This window comes from Lepisma saccharinum, chromosome 4 (genome assembly GCF_977018435.1).
Source record: "Lepisma saccharinum chromosome 4, izLepSacc3.1, whole genome shotgun sequence".
Taxonomy (NCBI): domain Eukaryota; kingdom Metazoa; phylum Arthropoda; class Insecta; order Zygentoma; family Lepismatidae; genus Lepisma; species Lepisma saccharinum.
Window position 1 is genome coordinate 44117120 of NC_139232.1, and position 20115 is coordinate 44137234.

General features: G+C 36.7%; 1 protein-coding gene across 1 annotated transcript in view; it reads left to right on the top strand.

Moving 5' to 3' along the window:
• The first annotated feature begins 5445 nt into the window (after positions 1-5445).
• The window catches only part of LOC145986906 (uncharacterized), a 60685-nt gene continuing 46015 nt past the window's right edge, over positions 5446-20115 (top strand). Inside the window, exon 1 of the mRNA XM_083121373.1 lies at positions 5446-5487. The gene's annotated coding sequence lies outside the window, so the exon portion shown is untranslated. The remainder of the gene's footprint in view (positions 5488-20115) is intronic.

Genomic DNA, 20115 nt, shown 5'->3' on the forward strand with positions numbered 1-20115 from the left:
ACAGGATCCTATTGAATTGGGTCTTCTTGCTCAAAAATATTTAAGCACACCTAAAGACAACAAAGATGAGGTGTTTGGCTTATATGCTGACACAGAGCTTGATGGCAGCATCATTCATAGAATTGGCAATTTCAGAGTAACATTTATGGGAGATGATCTGATTGTTTATTCAGAATCTCGTCTCGGAGAAAAAGGTGCTTTTGTTAAGTACCCCGGAACACCTGGATTGTGGGAATTGATGACTAGGAAAAGGCCTGGCACCTATACAGATCAAGACTATGAATATTACAAAGAAATATTAATAAAATCAGATGCTCTATACCAGAACAATGATCCCACACAAAAAAGGGTTAAGTCGAGCAGTGGGGCAAAATACAATAATTTAATCAAGCCCATATGGTCACAAATCAAGACAGGCAGTGGAATCAAACAATACAACACCCTGCCTAAAGAATTTGTGTGGGTTGATGATGTCAGGAAACTTGTAGATAGGTTGCTGGTCATAGCTGGGGAGGAAAATGCTGGGAACCACAATTTTTACAATGAAAAGGTTGGAATTATGGACATGATAAGCACAAAATTGTCTAATTTTATAGTGAATGACCCTAAGGGGATTGGATATCTCATAAAAATTATTAATACTCTACCCCCCAAATTTTGGAATATTTCTGAGGGTCGGGGCCTGGTTAATGACATTATAAACAAGCTGCCATTTGAACTACACATTCCAGGCTATCAGTATTGTGGTCCAGGCACAAAACTGGATCATAGATTAAACAGAGGTGATCCTGGTGTAAATCCCCTAGATGCTGCTTGTAGAGACCATGACATAGCATACAACACACATTCTGATCTTGACAAGAGACATGTTGCAGACAAGAAATTAGAAGAGGCTGCATTTGGCAGATTTGTAAGCAAAGATGCTTCTTTAAGTGAGAGAATATCAGCATTGGGAACCACCATAGCTATGAGCACCAAACAAAAACTGGGGTGGGGGTTGTGAACGTGTATATAATAAACCTACAATGAAGGCCAAGGGTGTTATGTATCAAATACCTTATGCAGGTCTCAAATCTCTTAAAACTATTGACAGTCTTTTGACCAAAAAGCAGCGCAAGAAAAAAAGCTCTTGTCTTGCAAAGGGACATGGTATGAAATTGTTGCTTAGTACCCCCCAATTAAAAAAATTACAGCAATCAAGAAAAAAATTGCATACAGGGGGTTTCATATTTACCATCCCGGCCATCTTAGCAGCTCTCGGGGCTGTGGGGAGCTTGGCTGGGGGATCAGCTGCCATAGCAAAAACAGTAATAGATGCCAAGAAAAATAGGGCAGAATTAGATGAGCAGAGGCGCCATAACCTGGCCATGGAGAAAAAAGGCAAAGGTGTTAAGAGAGCCATGAGTAAGTTTAAAAAAAACAAGAGCCGCTTACAAACCAAGATATTGAAGCTTTAATCAAGCCACTGGTCATCAAACATTTTAGAGGTGTGTACATGTCTGATTCTTTACCAGAACAACCACTCAACAAAGAGTGTGGCATTGTTAATTTGGATGAGTACAAAAATCAGGGCACTCACTGGATCTGTTATCTTAAATATTTAAAAAATGAGGCATTTGTGTTTGATTCATTTGGAGGTGTTCCTCCTGAAAATTTAGTACAATATCTAAAATCAGCTAATCTTTATTACAATAATGCCCGTATTCAAAACTTCAAAGATGTTAATTGCGGACATTTGTGTTTATCTGTTCTTAGATATATGTCTCAAATAAATAAACCATCAATTGAAAATTTTCAAAAAGCCTTGTGGTATCTGAAACATCATGGGGGTATTCCATCTCACCAGCCAAAATTCAATATTGAAACTCAAATTACATGATGACATAGTGTATCCCAAAACAATAGCTCTCAGAGCATTTTACGGCATGTACCTGATCCCTAATATTACGCACCACAACAACACAATTGCAGTAGGGGATCAAAAAATTGTCATCACTCCAGGGCAGTATAATCTGTCCACTCTAAATGCTCAATTACCCAGAGGTGTGGTGTTAAGTCAAAATTCTGTCACTCACAGAGTAGAGATTGTATCTGCTACAGAAACAGTGGATCTGGGTACTATAGGAGAGCTGTTAGGCTTTGAGAACAACACAAAACTTGAAGCGGCCATCAAACACACTGCTATGAATATACCTAAATTCTTAGCCATAGAGACTCTGAATATTCACTGTAATGTGGCTGAGGGTATGATCACCAAATCAAATGGCATAGGCACTCACAAACAAACTGGCATCATTGCAACATTCAAACCTAATTCTGAATTCATGGAGCCCATCATCTACAATCCATCCCCAACATTATATTTTCCTGTGTGCCATAATAGAATAGATTATATTGAATTGATGGTCACTAATGAAAAAGAAGAATTAGTTGATTTTGCTGGAGCCACAACAACTGCTATCATAGAGATTAACATTTAAATAAAAATACATACAATGGAAAATATTGAGAGTTATGAGCTACAATCATTCCCCCCAAACAGGAGGACATTTGCAAATTTAAATCAACCCAACACAGAGATTGAGGTTGATCTTGATGTAGGGGATGGCTTTATACACCCCCACAGAGCAGATCTATACATCAAATTTGATGTTGTAAAGCTGGATGGAACAGATTATCCGGCAAATTCAAATATAAGATTGGTTGATAATTTTGTGCCGCATCTGTTCTCTGAAATTGAGATCAGAAAGCATGGCGTTGTTATAAACAGAGTGGATTATCCCGGCATTACCTCCACAGCTTTGGCCACTCTAAAATTATCCAAAACCGAGGCTTCATACTACCAAATAGGTGGATTTGAGGCTGGTGATAAAATATTATCCAAGAGCCACACAGTGCTGTTCCCCATGCGCCTGTTGCCAGGATTCTTCTCGGATTACAAAGAAATTATGTGGAAGGGCGGGTTAAGAATTACATTTAGAAGAGCTGCAAATGATAATAATGCTTTGATGAGGTACAGCACATTAAACCCTACAGGAGAAGCTCTGCCTAATACCTTACCTGATGAGGGCAAATGCATTATTCAGACTATGGAGTTAAGAATCCCTGTTGTTGAGTATGAGGCCAGTTACGCTCTTAAATACAAAGCAGATATAGTAAAAAATCCACAGATTCCTCTGCAATTTTATACATATCAATGCGTACAGAAGCCTGCATCTGGTACTTATTATGAATTTGATGCTACAAATTCATTCTCCAGTATTCAATTTGACATGCCTGATTTTGTGGTGGTATTGTTTCAGACTGGAAGACACAATAATCAGGAAAAAAAATCAAGTAAATTTGATAACTGCAACATCAAGAACATATATCTTAAAAATGGCAGAAATGAGGTATTCCCTAGAGAAAATTATAATTTAGACATGTCCAAGGATGATTTTCTTAAATTATATGAGGCATTTTCTTCCTTCAAGAGGGTCACTACAGGCAGTACTGATATGTATTACACTCCAGATGAATTCAAGACACAGAGACCCATGTTTGTAATTAACACTTCAAAAAGAAAACAAGTTGTGGTAAATGACAGAACAAACATTAAAATTATCTGTGAATTCCACGAGGCATTACCCGATGACACCATTTGTAGTGTTATTCTCATAGGGGAAAAATCATATGTTTATGATGTAAGAAATGAGAGGGTCACAGAGCAATTCTAGAAGAATTACATTATTTTAATATTAAATATACAAGTTGAGCCTGGTGCCCAATTGAACTTAAACCGGAAGTGGACCGGAAGTGAACCGGAAGTAGACCGGAAGTAGACCGGAAGTAGACCGGAAGTGAACCGGAAGTAGACCGGAAGTAGACCGGAAGTAAATATGTGTGGGTGGGTGTGGGTGGGTGTGTATAGGTGTGGGTGGCCTAGTTTTAAGTGTGACCAAAAAAAATATCAAGAGGGGCATATTTTTAACAAATTTATGGACAACAATCTCACAGAAGTGCCTTTTATAAGTGTAACCTCATCAATCTGAGGGAGCTCTTCCTTTCTGAAAAATTCCCGAGGGCATTTTTACAAAAATCTTGGATTAGGAAGAGCTCCACACTTGAGCAAAAAACTCATATGCTCATGTTGAGCAAGTTTTAAGTGTAGCAAAGCTGCTTGAGGGGAACTCTTCCTTTCTCGTCCTGTCCGTAGTATCAATACCACTACTTGCGCCGTCACTAGCTACAACATATTTTGATTTCTATTGTTCCCACATATTTATTTTAATTTTAGTATTGTGAATCATATTCCACTGTGTTACCTTACGTAGCCAACCCCCCCCCCCCCCCCACACGTGCGATTTCAGTTGTAAGTTTTAGACTAAGCTTGTCAAATGTCCACTTATATCTTTGTTTTCTTGAGCCATTTAAAAAAAATCATTTCGTCCCTTCATCTGGACTATTTCATAGCAATGTATTCCCACTGGAAGCCCCTTTGCAGATCGAGATCCGGGGCTATAGCCTTCCCAAGCCACCGTCCCCTCCAAATACTCTCTTGGCCTCATGAAAGAAAAATATATGTATTTCTACGAAATATTGATTTGACTTGGCAGTTTCTTTTTTCGAACAGGAATAAGTTTTAAATTTTAATAGCTTATAAATTTACACTAGCAATTTTGAGTAAAGGTTTTGCGTAACTCTAAAAGTACATTTAGAGACTGCAAGGTCAACTCTCGATATTTCAGATATATGAATAATTTTCATCACAACGTCTAGTAATAATTATTTGTTACTTCAATAATCTCCTCGCAAATGTTTCTCGCATATTAAAACATAGATGCCATTTTCTGTTTATGTCCTTGTCATGCTGACCTCCGTGGCGAAGTAGTTAGCACAACGCTTTACGATTATGCCAAGGGTCCCCAGGCTCGAATACCCGCCCGGGCATGGGTCTACTCTCCTTTCTTCAATTTCATCATATCATCACGCATCCTCATCTTTGCGATTAGCCATATGTGACAGATAAGCGAAGTAAAATAAACTAAGTCTATTAATCAATTATTTTTTTAAACTCTTTAATTCTTCTTTAGCATGCCACGTTTTTGTTAAAATTATATTACGATTTGTAAAATGACGAAATTCTAAAGGAAAACACGTAACTTTCTTTGTAGCGCATCAGTCAGAAAGTTTCAGGAATATGGATTTTCCATATACATTTTTTCACATGTACTTTGCCCCCTTTTAAAAGTAGCGCGTTTTCAATTATGTTACTAATCATTAAAAGGATGCCTCAATATCATCTTGGAGGATGACAATTATTATTTTCCCCCTCCTAAAAGTAATAAATCGCTCTCTGAATCTCCCATATAAATGCTAGCGGCCGTCTGCTTCAGCCGAGCTCACTGCTTCTCCTGTGACATCACGCGTTCGTGCAAGATCGGCAATCTTCGGATGGCTTTACCTATCTCTACTTTGGCTGGTGCCGCCACGGATTGAAGGCGGAAGGTTTGTTTTGGTTCCTTCCCTAGTCTGTTTTCCTCTCAAATAGTTGTTACGTAATATCTGAAGTTAGACAGAAGTGGCAGAAATACAAAGTAAAACAAACAAATAACTGCATTTAAACCTACAATTTTACGTAGTTAACAGGAAGACTAATTATCGTAAAATTGTGTCAATCACTGTCACATGAAACTTGAACCTTCCTTAAAGTAATAAGCACTGCTTGGATTTTGAAAAGAAAAGAAGTTATTTATGTTGAGAAAAACAACTTAAAAATTACCCATTATGTAAGGTTACGTTAGGTTTAGTTAGGTTAGGCAAACATAGTTAAACGAATTTTAACTATGTTTGCCTATCCTAACTTACCTGTCTTGGGGCTATCGTCAATGGTTCAACGCATTTTTACTATGTTTGTATTTTTTGGGTTAGAAGGTTTGAAACACTGCATACCCAGTGATAATCGGCAAAACACAAGCACGACGAGCGATGATTTACGAAGGTGTACGCGCCATATTGTGTCTTACGCAAGCGTAAAACGGAAAGAAAGAAGTACTCGTAATGTGAAAAATTTAAATTACTTTCATCAAAAAAACGTCAATACACCTTAAAGAATGTTCTGCGAAGCAGATAGGGGTACCAGTTCGATATATCGGAAACACATTAAAATCACATATTTTGTGTTTCACATGGTTTGTACTTACCAATTGTGGGTACTACTTTACTATACCGGAGACACCTATCAATGATTTATTTCGCAATTTTTTACATTGCTAATGTACTATTCTGCATTGCGGAACATTTATTTAGGTGAAATGATGAATTTCTAACGAAAATAATGTCTATTTCTTACATTAACGAGTACTTACTGTTGTTCCTTATTTCCCACAAACCATTGACATTAGCCCAAAAATTCACGATAGCCCCACGAACCATCACGGGGACGAGGTATGCCTACTAGGTTAGGTTAGGTTCCATTAGCACTCCTTTCGTTCAATTTAGCATATACGGACAATATGAGAGCGTATTGTGCTCTCGTGCAGAAAGCAAATGGCGGCAGCAACAATAGCACGTCGGAAATAGATTTTCGTAGAAAACCACATGCATTCACATTAAAATGGATCAAAACTACATTCCCGAACATCAACAACGCTACAGAAAATGATTTGCGTAAGTACTTTCTCCTGTAAATTTGAAGAAATCCGTCTCCGGTATAGTAAAGTGTTACCAATTTTTGTACTTACGATGCAATTTCAAGCAAAACATACCTGAATATCACAGGAAGTATACTTCATTAGCTACAAAATGAATTTTGTTTCAGGTCTCTAGCTTTAATGGTTTTTGAGATATTAAGGTTTCTGTATACTGCTACATGAGCAAAAAGAGCCATGCGCCATGTTGGAAAAATGGCTGCCCCAGGAGAACTAAAGACAATAATTTTATTTGAACATTGGTTTTGTTATCTACAAACATGTACAAACCTATGTACTAAAAATGATTTTTTCTAAAATGATCATGCAACCACCATTGGATGGTTTGGCATGAAATGAGCCTAACCGAAAAATGCCCCACAAACCATTCACGCATAGCCCCAAAAACCATTCACACATAGCCCCACAAACCATTCACGGTAAGGTTATGTTAGGTTAAGTTAGGCAAACATAGTTAAAAAATGCCCCACAAACCATTGCCTAACCTAACCTTCCGTGAATGAACCTAACCTTCCGTGAATGGTTTGTGGATCAATTTTCGCTTAAAAACCTTCTGTGAATAGTTTGTGTGGCATTTTTTCGTTAATAAGTTTGGAAACACTGCATATCAGCTGACGATAGACAACGTGAGTCAAGATTTGCCCACCATATTGTGTGTAACGAAAGTGAATTAGCAACGAACAATAAATACTTGTAATGTTAAACATTACGCTTTTTTCAGTGTAAAAAGGCCAATCCCACGTTCAAAAATGTTCCGCTATGCATAACAGGTAAGTACAAATGTAAATAATTAGGAAATAAACGAGTGAAATGTGTTTTCAATATACCATACTGGTACCGTTAAAATTTGTGGTCGTAGTGATATCTGGAATGTATATTTCGTTTTTTCATCTTCTTGCAAAAAAACTGTGTGGTTGGAAACACTGACAGGGTGTTACGTCATGAAACGTACGCAACATCCGCTTCACTTAGAGAAAGCAAATAAAAGCAATGGCAATTGTGCATCGAGAGATATTTTTCTTCAAAAATACATCAATTCCCTGTCAAATACATTCCACGACGGAAGAAAATACCTCCATGAATTTTGAAATGCTACAGAAACTCATTTCCATAAGTAGTTTCTTGTGTAAATATGAAGAAATCCATTTGGCGGAGATCGAACAGTTACCCAATGTATTTGCCATTGACAAGCGGCTGTAAGTATTGTAGACTAGTTGGTAGAAGTAAATCTGTACTTAAGTAGAATGCATTTAGGGACTTTAATTTAATGCTAAGAGAACTGAACCTGGCATGCCTAACCTAACTATGAAAGCATATATTGAAAAAGATCTTAAGTAATCGCTAAAACACATGCATTTTTTCATGGTACGATTTTTATTTATGTCTTTTAACACATACTTCGGAGTTTTAGCTATTAACTTACTGCGTTCTTGCTCAAGAATGGTTTTTCACTTCTGTATAATCCTATATAATCTTCTTGCATCCAGCCTTTCATTTACTGTTTTCTTGGTTACTGACTGCTCCTGCCACCTATTTTACATGTGTGATGCAATTTCTGGTTCCGTAAAGGTGACTGATGAGGAGAATGGGGGGGGGGGTGATCAAGCAAAACAATCCCCTTTGAAGGACAAAACCTGATGAACAAGCACAAACTGGTGACTTGGTGCATTGTCAATCAAAATACACCATGTATCCTGTTGTTGGTATTGTGGGCGTACCCATCGAATCCATTCCCACAGACACTTCAAATCTTCAAGGTGGAACTCCCCTGTGACCGTCTATCCATTAGGATCAAATTCTCTATGAATGATACCCATGGAGTCGAAGAACGTGATGAACATCGTCTTGATACAGGACTTCTGCAAGTGAACTTTCTTGGTATTTGGGGACCCTTGGCTCTTCTACACCAAACTCTGGCACTTTGTTTGGTTTCATTGTTTCCAGCATGTTGACCTAGGGTGGTGCTGCTTGTGTTACTGTAACTTTTAAAAGGATCCTTCCCCAATGTTCAAATTTACCGGCCAGAGAGAGAAAACATGAGGGTAAATGGAGAATGGGTGTTTTTCCAAATCTTGCAATATGTAAATGCACTATGACATCAGTCTGGAAAATTATGGGACACACTGTGTATATTGAAAACAGTAATGTACTGTCTATTGGGTACTCTGGGGAAAAAATGATAATTCTGGAAAACTCATGGAAATCTCAGGGAAAATGTATTTGGAGTTCATGTGGGGACCCTGAATTAACACCACAATACATGCGTGGGTGGAGTAACATTGTTTGGACAGAACTAATTATCATAGTATTGCACGTTTTTGTTGGATGGATCTGTTCTTTCAGAAATTCTCTTGCACAAGTGCCATCTCCAAATCAATGCAATGCCCATTTGCTTTAGCTGCGCTGCTGTCAAGATGTCAAGAGTTTCTGTGCATTTAGCTCCATACTGCCCACGCATGCATTGTTATTTCTGTTTTGGAATCATTGCCGAGGTTCCCTGTCCGAATTGTTGCTGTGAAAATGGATTGCTAGGCAGAGCAGATGCGAATTTTGGACCTGATGAACAAGCTGAGTGAGACACCGAGTTTGCATGCAAAATGTGTGTCGGTGCTGCTACAAAGGGATTTGCAATGTTGTTTAGTTCTACTCTGTATAATGTTTTACTATTAATAGTGTTGAAGTAAAGTTTCTGTTAGCAGATGTACTACTAATAATAATATATTATAAGTACATAATACACAAATATATAATATGCATAATGTATTATTAAACTACTTATGATAATATCTTCTCTCTGATGCCATAGTATTTACATATGAAGGAGTTATGTGCTTAACTATGCCAAAGAGAACAATCTGCACTTAAATTTCCACAAATGGGTAATTCCATGTCAAATCAAACGAGAAAAAATAAATTTTGGAATTTGATGGCATGGATTTAACTAATTTTTGGTATACACGTCTGCTTAATATTTATGATAAGAAAATACCAGCTAAGCTGGTTTTCAAAGGATTTTTTACAGTATTTTTAAATAATTTTGAAAATTGTATTCCAGTAAGAAAATGTAAAGTAACTAATAAATGTAGCAAATGCAAAACCACAAGAAAAAACAATTCCTGGTATACTCCTCAACTTGTAAATATGAAAAATCATGTAATGTTATTACTAGATGTATATAACAGGCTTAAAACTAATGGGGCAAGGTTAGCTTATGTTAGACATAGAAATTAATATAAAAATGCAATTTCAGAAGCAAAGAAATCTTACAACATACAGTCTATTGAGGGTTCCGATAACAAATGTAAATCAGCATGGAACATGATAAACTCAATAACTAAAGTCTCAAAGAATAGACATCACAATTCCACTATTTCTCCAGATGACTTTAATGATTATTTCATTGAATCTGTAAATTAAATAAGTTGTTCAATAGTTAGACGTAATACAGATCCCTCAGACATGCTCGTACAAAATAGTATTATACTGCTACCATTGCCAGATATATTTACCTTCTCTGAAATCTCTCCTGGGGCTGTTATGGATGTAGTTAAGAACTTTAAACCATCAGATAGTGTAGATATATATAATATTTCTTGTAACCTTGTTAAAAAAATAATTGACTCCATTGTCTACCCATTAACATACTGCCTAAATTTATGTTTATCTGAAGGGTACTTTCCTGATGAACTTAAACTGTCTCGAGTTATGCCAGTTTATAAAATGGGTGATAAAATCTGTTCTTCAAGCTATAGGCCAATCTCTCTTGTCGTATTTGGCAAAATTTTTGAAACTATTATATATTCCCAGATGTCTAGATATTTTGAGACTAACTCTTTTTTAAACGAATCACAGTTTGTTTTTAGGAAGAAGAAATCAATAATTGATGCTATAGTTTCTCTGGTTAAAATTATTTTTGAGGTTTTTGAGAACAAGGGCTTTGCTCAGGCCACTTTCTGTGATCTGAGTAAGGCTTTTGATTGTGTAGATCATACATTATTACTAGATATACTGGCTAAATATGGTATAGGTAGTATTGGTCTCAATCTTATGAAGTCTTATTTAGAGAACTGTAGGCAGATATGTAGTTTGTGTTGGTAAGGAGAAATCTAATTTTAAACAGGTTAAGATTGGAGTCTCACAAGGATCTGTTCTTGGCCCCTTTTCGTTCCTTATAATGATAAAGGATCTGCCATAATATGTTAAAACACACACAACATTATATGCAGATGATACCACTTTTTTCAACACTAGCAAGGATCTTACCGATCTTGGAACTATGGTAGAAGACACAATATCAGTAGCATCATATTGGTTTAGAGCAAATGGTTTTTTATTAAAACAAAATAAAACACAGCAATTAATCTTTAGTTTAAGAGATAAGCCACCTTTACATGACAACATTAGTGTTAAGTTCTTAGGAATACAAATTGATAACAAATTAACGTGGGAACCGCATATTAAATATATTAGTAGTAAGTTGTCTAAGCCCCGCGACAGGTTAAGTTTGCAGCAGGTTTTATGTATCAATCCATTCTAGAGAGGCACTCAGCATCCCCTTGCCATTCTTACCTTAACCGCTGAGCTGTTTATATCACAGGCAGTGAGAAAATCCGCAGTATTACATCGGAACTATTTTCTGCACGCACATTTGGGTCTATATATGCGAAAAGTTGCTGCAAGGTTAACCTGTCGCGGGGCTTAGAGTTATATACTTGCTACGGCGTCTAAAAAATTGTGTACCTGTTGACTATATTGAACTTCATATTTTTCATTTTTTCAAAGCATTATACTTTATGGAATAATCCTTTGGGGGAATTCCTGTCAGGTCAATGACGTTTTGCTATTGCAAAAGAAAGCCATCAGGGAGATTTCAGGTTCTTCTTATAAAGAACATTGTAGACCTTTGTTTATTCATTACAAAATAATGACTAATAAATTTATATATTTACTCTGTTTTGATTTATACTTAAAATAGGTTGCCTGAATTGAAATATAAACAAAATGTACATAATTACAATACAAGGTATAACAGAGAATTTTACTTATCTCATCATAGATTGTCTAAGTCATTAAATAGTTATGAAGTAATTGGCCAAAAACTTTTCAACAAAATTCCATTCTACTTGCATAATGAATCGTTACAGGGTTTTAAAAACAAATTGAACAACTGGTTAGTTTTACACCCATTTTATGATATTAATGAGTTTTTTTGAATGTCTAGTAGATATATGATTTAGTTTTGGTACATAATTTAATTGGCTTTGCATAGCCTATAGGTTTCACACTATTATGTGCATATCTTAACTATTGACTTTGTCTATTGCTGTACTTGGCCTAATTACAATAAAATTTTATTATTATTATTATTATTATCATCTGAAATATAGAAAATAGTTTTTTTTTACTTTTCATGTTGCTGGTTTTTGAGTTATTGAATTTTGATAATTGACAAAATTGGCCAAAAATCGCTCACTGCTGAAACTTTAAATACAATTTGCAACAGCAACTACAGGGCTGGGCGTGATCTCATTTTAAAGCTTATGAAGAGGGCTTTCATTTGATATACAACATGTTTGGTATTTTGCGAAAAACAAATTTTGAAAGCTTTTTCAAAATTTTACTTCACAATTTCCAAAAAATGAAATTTTCAAATATCTTACGCATATTGGTACACATCTACTGAAGGTTCAGTCAAGATTTCAAGGTGGTATGTCTCTGGTATCATATGAAAAGTGAATTCATTTCAAGACCATGCGATGATTTAAGTTAACGTATTTTATATACCTTACCACATTAGAAATACAGAAGCATACTAGGGACGTTCAATATATAAGTTTCCCTGTGCTATAAAATATTGTATGAAGCAATGCCATTAAAAAGAAGCACATGCTTGACAAGCGCCATGCTTTGTCTACAAGGAACAACAATTCATTCGTTATCAGACGTGAAGGCGCATGTGCTCAAGGGCGAAAAGTAAATGCTTGTTCAGAAAACTCGGGCTTGTGTCATAAGGAGTTCAGAAGCATGGATGGTGCATGCATGTTGGAAAGCTGGAGTTAAGGGCGCTAAGGGTGTTCTGCTTATGGACTTTTTGGAACGAGGAAGAACAATTAATGCTGACCGTTATTGTCAAACATTGGATAAACTGAAAAATGCAATTCGACATAAGCGACCAGGTCTCCTGGCAGCTGGTGTCATTCTTCTTGACGATAACGCTCGCCCCCACTCAGCAGTGCAAACACAACACAAAATTGAAGAATTGGGGTGGGAACGGCTGCCCCACCCTCCATATAGCCCCGATTTAGCACTGAGTGATTTCCATCTTTTTCCGGTTTTAAAGTCAATAGTGCTAAATAGCCAGATCCCTGATTTTCTTGCAAAGGGTATGGACAAATTGGTGCAACGGTGGGACAAATGCCTGAATCTCTATGGGGATTATGTGGAGAAGTGAGGAAGGATCCTCCTACACATGTATGTATAGTTTTCTATTGTATCTTAAAAATATTTTTTTTACAGCATACGGAAACTTATATATTGAACGACCCACATACATACCAAGAAACTGCTTAGTGATACAATGTGCTAAAATGTGTGATGCTTGTGTCATCATCTCTTGCTTCAGCTGGTAGCTGTTACAGGGTCCACTTTGCAAAGGACTGTATGTCTTTGGATTTTAAGAACACCTGGTCGCCTTGAATAACTAAATGACTGTGCTGGACCACAAGGATGCAAGAAAGACACCTGCACTTCATGTTCTACATCATCTTTCGAAAGTACACATCCCACCCACCAATTGGCATCATACGCACATGCTACAAAACCTGTGATGTGTTCAAAGGGTACATTTTCAACATCTTTTAACACAATATACCAAAGTTTCTTCAGATGCAGAAAACACTTTAGTCTCCACTTTTTCTATGCTTACTGGATGAATGCATGAAACCTCTTGAGTCCATGTTATACAGAGTGTCCGAAAAGTCATGCAACCCGGTGTTTACGACCGTATAACGGAATAGCGATATGGAATGAGAAGATATGCTTTCTGCCAAGAGAATGCCCTGTATATTGGGAAAATTTAGAGAGACAAACATATGTAAGAACATGTATGTTTTAATAACAAATAAGCAAACTGTTGCCAAAGGCGGAAAAAATTTTTTTGCAAATAGTGTGTATTGATGCACAGAACTCACTGAGGTAAATTATTGCAACATTTCACAATCCCAACAAACAATCTGGATGGCCATCTATTGAATTTGAAAGAAAAGTAACTTTGACGAAGTTTCAAAAACATTGCACAAGGGAATAATTGAGCTGTTCCAAAAATCGATACTTTCACAATATTACGAGGGACACTGGCCACACTGTTGCTGTCACGTGTCACTAACAGACGTGTTTCACCTCAGGCTATCACACTAAGGCACTTTTAATGACAAAGGAGAAAGTTGGTTATTCTCGAACATATGCAATAAATTACATAAACCTTGCAACCCTGAAATGTGGATATCCTACAAATTAAAACAAATGTTCGAAGTGTACACCATTTTCTTGGATACATAAGTTGGTTCGCTTGATCATGTTCTCAGATACCTTCCTGAGGGTTGCAGCACCGATATTATGAATTTCCTGTGTGATGTTTCGTTTCAGCTCCTCCAATGTTCTGGGTCTTGTTTGGTATACTTTCCCCTTCAAGTAACCCCACGGAAAAAATCTGCAGATGTTAAATCGGGCAAGCGACTGGGCCATAAATCCTTGGATATTAGACGATCACCAAAAAATTCTCTCAGCATAGGAAGAGATTCATTAGATGTATCGCAAGTTGCTCCATTTTGTTGTAGCCAAGCATCACGTTTGTCTTCTTCCAGGAGAGCAACGAATTGCATTATGAGATCCCCGTACTCAGCGGTATCCACTGTTGTCTCAAAGAATAACGGTCCCACAATACGACGTCGCGATATTCCACACCATAAACCGATTTTTGGAGAGTGCAAGGATAGTTCATGCAACTGATGTGGGTTTTCTGTCGTCCAATGCCTGGAATTTTGGCTGTTGACATACCCATCCAATTGAAACCAGGCTTCGTCGCTAAAAAAACTTTATTCAGTACATTGACACCATTTTGTCGAACGAATGATTGAAACCAATAACAGTAATGCAACCGTGCCGGGACATCCACTGCTTTCAATTCGTGAACAACACGAACTCTATACGGGTAAAATTTCAATTTCCATATAGCCTTGTGAGCAGTTGACTCTCATAAGTCCAATTCTGAGGCGAGCTTCCGAACAGACTTTTGTGGCGACGTCACCATTCTTTGTTCAACACGCTGCAGAACATCAGTTCCTAACACAGAAGGGCACCCTGAACGTTGCCTGTCATGTACTGACCCAGTTTGGCGAAACCTTTGCACAATACGAAAAATTGACGAATTATCTGGAGAGGGAGTAGTCGGAAAGTTGGCACTAAATGCTTCTCTTACGCCAGAATATGATGATGTTTGGATATATTCTTCAACAATAAACACTCTTTCCTATGGAGAATATGACATTTTGGAAACACACACAGGACGTCAGCATAAGTAGACACAATCTGGAATGCCGTTCGCGGCAAACAGCAACCACGTAAGGCACAGAAAACATAACAATTGATACGCGTTCCTCGGATACCCAAATTTCAGGGTTGCAAGGTGTATGTAATTTATTGCATATGTTCGAGAATAACCAACTTTCTCCTTTGTCGTTAAAAGTGCCTTAGTGTGATAGCCAGAGGTAAAACACGTCTGTTAGTGACACGTGACTGCAACAGTGTTGCCAGTGTTCCTCGTAATATTGTGAAAACGTCGATTTTTGGAACAGCCCATTTATTCCCTTGTGCAATGTTTTTGAAACTTCGTCAAAGTTCTTTTTCTTTCAAATTTAATAGATGGCCATCCAAATTGTTCGTTGGTATTGTGAAATGTTGCAATAATTTACCTCAGTGAGTTCTGTGCATCAATACACACTATTTGCAAAAAATTTTTTTCCGCCTTTGGCAACACTTTGCTTATTTGTTATTAAAACATACATGTTCTTACATATATTTGTCTCTCAAATTTTCCCAATATACAGGGCATTCTCTTGGCACAAAGCGTTTCTTCTCATTCCGTTTCGCTATTCCGTTATACGGTCGTAAACACCGGGTTGCGTGACTTTTCGGACACTCTGTAGCTACAGCTTCACCAAAACTTGTCTGTAAAAGTCTCTCTTCTTCCAAATATTTTGTCATTTGTCACATAGAAGAAAGTTATTGATGGAATGTTCTTCTTTCCCCACTGAAATAGCTGGAGTGGTATCATGATTTGGTTTGAAATAGGATTCTGGAGACTAGCTTTGGCTGCCAGCCTTTTTACTGTCCTTCCAACACCATCACACACTCCCTTACCATGTGCTGTTGCATAAAATTGCCACCAGCTGCAATGCCATCGAAATCTCTATGATGGTTGCACAAATTTGCAAAGTTTTTGCTGTTCTTCTATTGCACTGCTGAACCATCAGAGAAGTAATGTACTTTCTGTAAGTTTGGCAAACAATCAATTTTCAAGAAATCTAAAAGCTGTCTTTGGAAAACATGGACAAGAACTGTGTTGTGAATCAAGCAGTCTGAAATGAAGACATAACTCTTATGTTTTAGAATATCTTCATTGTCCTTAAATTATACTACAAATGGATGAATGGTTGCCATTGAGTTGTTCCAGTGGAACCCTTGTACTTCATCCTGGAAAGTAAATGAGTAATTCCCAGCAAAATCACATCACCACAGCTTCATCATGCACTAGAGAACTTTTCTTTTCAGAAAAATATACTGATTGCTGTTTGGCTATAAAATCGTCTCTCTTGAGGTTGATCAACTGATTTGAAAAATCTTGAACAAATTCCTCTGTGGATTTAGTACGAGGGTGGTTTGAAAAGTTCTCGGAATCACCACCAGATGTCAGTGCTAGGACAACGAGGTTCCCACATAGTAATAGGCCATCCTTTATTAATAAACACGTGGCGCGTCAGTGTTCTGGGTAGAGATCTGTGGTGCGGACACGTCACTTTGTAGTTGTTCCCGTGCAGTGCTTTGTGAAGATGGAAAAAATCGAGATTCGAGCGGTGATTAAGTACTTCGTAAAGAAAGCAAAGGAAATTCATGCCGATTTTCTGAACACACTGGGGGACTCTGCTCCTTCATATTCAACTGTTGCAAAGTGGACAAACGAGTTTAAATTTGGTCAGGACAGCTTAGAAGATGATCCACGTAGTGGTCGCCCAAAATGTGCTACTACCCCAGAAATTATTGAAAAAGTGCATAAATTGGTCATGGAGATCGCCGACTGAAAGTGCGTGAAATTGCTGAAGCTATAGGAATGTCATCCGAACGGGCGTCTCACATTTTAACAGTTGAATTGGATATGAGAAAGTTATCTGCAAGATCGGTGCCGTGACTTTTAACACAGGACCATAAACGCATCAGAGTGAACATTTCCGAACAATGTTTGACTCATTTTAAGAGAAACCAAACAGATTTTTTGCGCCGGTTTGTGACGACAGATGAAACGTGGGTCCACTACTATACCCCAGAGACAAAACAACAGTCAAAGCAGTGGAAACATGTTGATTCACCACCACCAAAGAAAGCAAAGGCATTACGGTCGGCCGGAAAGGTAATGGCGTCAGTGTTTTGGGATGCGAAAGGGATTCTGTTGATCGATTATCTTCCTACTGGTCAAACAATTACGGGACAATACTACGCTAATCTCCTCGACCAACTAAAGCATCAGATACGGGAAAAGAGGCCAGGTTTGGCAAGAAAGAAAATCATCTTGCATCAGGACAATGCGGGCCCTCACACAAGTGTCGTTGCCATGGCAAAAATTCATGAACTTGGTTACGAATTGTTGCCGCATCTGCCTTATTCACCTGATTTGGCTCCCTCAGACTTCCATCTTTTCCCCAAACTCAAAAGTTTCCTCGGTGGACGGAGATTCTATTCAAAGGAAGAACTAATAGCCGAAGTTGACACGTATTTCACAGGCCTGGAGGAATCTAATTTTCGAGATTGGATCAAGGCATTGGAACATCGCTGGACCAAGTGCATTAGTGTACAGGGAGACTACATTGAAAAATAAAAAAAAATCACTGTTGTAAGTCGTTTCTTTCTACTCCATTCCGAGAACTTTTCAAACCACCCTCGTAATTGTCTCAAAAGAACAGCGATCCACTGCTTGTAGGTATATTTTCAATCATCTCTTCCTCAAGGCTTGTTAGGAAGGCTTCTTTGAAATCAATTATGCTGGGACAGGAATCACACTCATCTAGAAAACACGTATTTTGTGGAACCCTACACATTATTTTTTGAAAGACAATCTTGTTTTTAATGAATTTTCATGTCCTGGGAGAGCTATTTTATTTAAGTGAGCACCAGCTATCGTTAGTTTAACATTTTGATGAGTAGTACAAGCACATCCAGTGTGGGTACCACTGGCTCCTGCTATTATGCAACCCTTTGGTCTTAATTCTACAAATTTTGAAAACCCAATCTTAAGTAGCAGTTTTTCTTGTATGTACACATTGCTTGCATTTTAGAATTATTTTCCTGTAGTTTAAGGTTATTACAAGCATAAGAAAATAGTTTTTCTTTGTGACGTTTCAGGAGAACACACGCTCCCTTCATCAGACGTTTATTTTCATTTTGTCTAAAGATACTTTTAAACAAAAAGAATCCGTTATATAATGGATGTTGTCAATGTTACATTGTTGTAATATAGCAACTTAACTGTGAAAAGAAGCAGTCTGTTTTATTTTTATTTAAAATTATGAATCCCAAATATCATCAGGTAATGATGTTTTCTGTTCCATTAAATTTTAAAGGATGATATTTGGGATTCATAATTTTAAATAAAAATAAACAGACTGCTTCTTTTCACAGTTAAGTTGCTATATTACAACAATGTAACATTGACAACATCCATTATATAAGGGATTCTTTTTGTTTAAAAAATTACCAACCATTGTTATAACTGTATCTTTAGTCAAAATGAAAATAAATGTCTGATGAAGGGAGCGTGTGTTCTCCTGAAACGTCACAAAGAAAAACTTTTCTTATGCTTGTAATAACCATAAACTACAGGAAAATAATTAAGTAGCAGGTATTTAAATTTAAAAAGTCTGAATATTTCTATCAGATTTGAGCTTTAACTATGTCTCACTCATGATAACAAAGAGATACCACCTTGAAATTTTAACTGAACCTTCAGTAGATATGTACAATGTGATGTATACAATTTTTGAAAATTTCGTTTCTTAAAAATTGTAAAATAAAATTTTGGGAACACTTTCCAAATGTGTTTTTCACAGAAAGCTAAGCATGTTGTATGTCAAATAAAAGCCCATTTCATAAGCTTTAAAATGAGACCATGCCCAGCCATGTAGTTGAAACAGGTCTCTTGCAAATTGTATTTAAAGTTTCAGTGGTGAGTGGTTTTTGAGCAATTTTCAAATTTCAATAACTCAAAAACTGGCAACATAAAAAATAATAAAAAAAATATTCTATATTTCAGATGATAAGAAAAACATATACCAAAATTTAGACAAATCCATGACATCAAAGGTTTATGTACTGGTTGATTTGACATGGAATTACCCAAATAATCATACATGTATTGCTGAAAATTAATAATTTTTAAGTAAATTATTTCAATGAGTACCATGCTTCCTGTATGTGTAATAGTGTTATGGAAAAATTGCAGGCACAGTAATGCAGACCACACAACATTCATTTTCTGAACACAACAACCTTATATATTATTAAAATATAAACCAATCATTTCAGATGTTTATCCTAATATTCAGTGGTGTGTAGAATGAGAAAAGAAAATTTTGTTGCTAAAAATTTAATACAATATTTGTGATTACATATATGTCAGTAAACGCAACACTGTCCATGCTTGTAATTATGTTTATGAATAAAGTGCATGCACTGCGGGGTTAAGTGCTAATGTAGTTTTCTTTATTTTTACTTCAAGTATACATAAAATACACCTGAAGGTTTTTTTTTGTATAAGTCATTCACCTCTTTTGGGTGCACATTGCATGATACAGTAAGAGGTTAGCATCTGAAAAAGCGACAATAGTGGCCAACAATGGAACCTCAAAGTAGTTTTAGTTTGCTGGAGGAAAAATAAATTTACCACAATTAATTATTTCATTCATTAATAAAGATTTCAGTTAAAAATTATATTGTGCTTTCAAATTGACCATATGTTCAATCAATGGCATAGTTAGCAAATGTAAATATGCTAGCAAATGTACTTAAATTCACAAAACAATGTGGAAGAAGCAAGGTGAAACCTGAAAAATGATAAGTATGCAACAAAAATGAAGGAAAATATTGAAAAATGAACTAATAG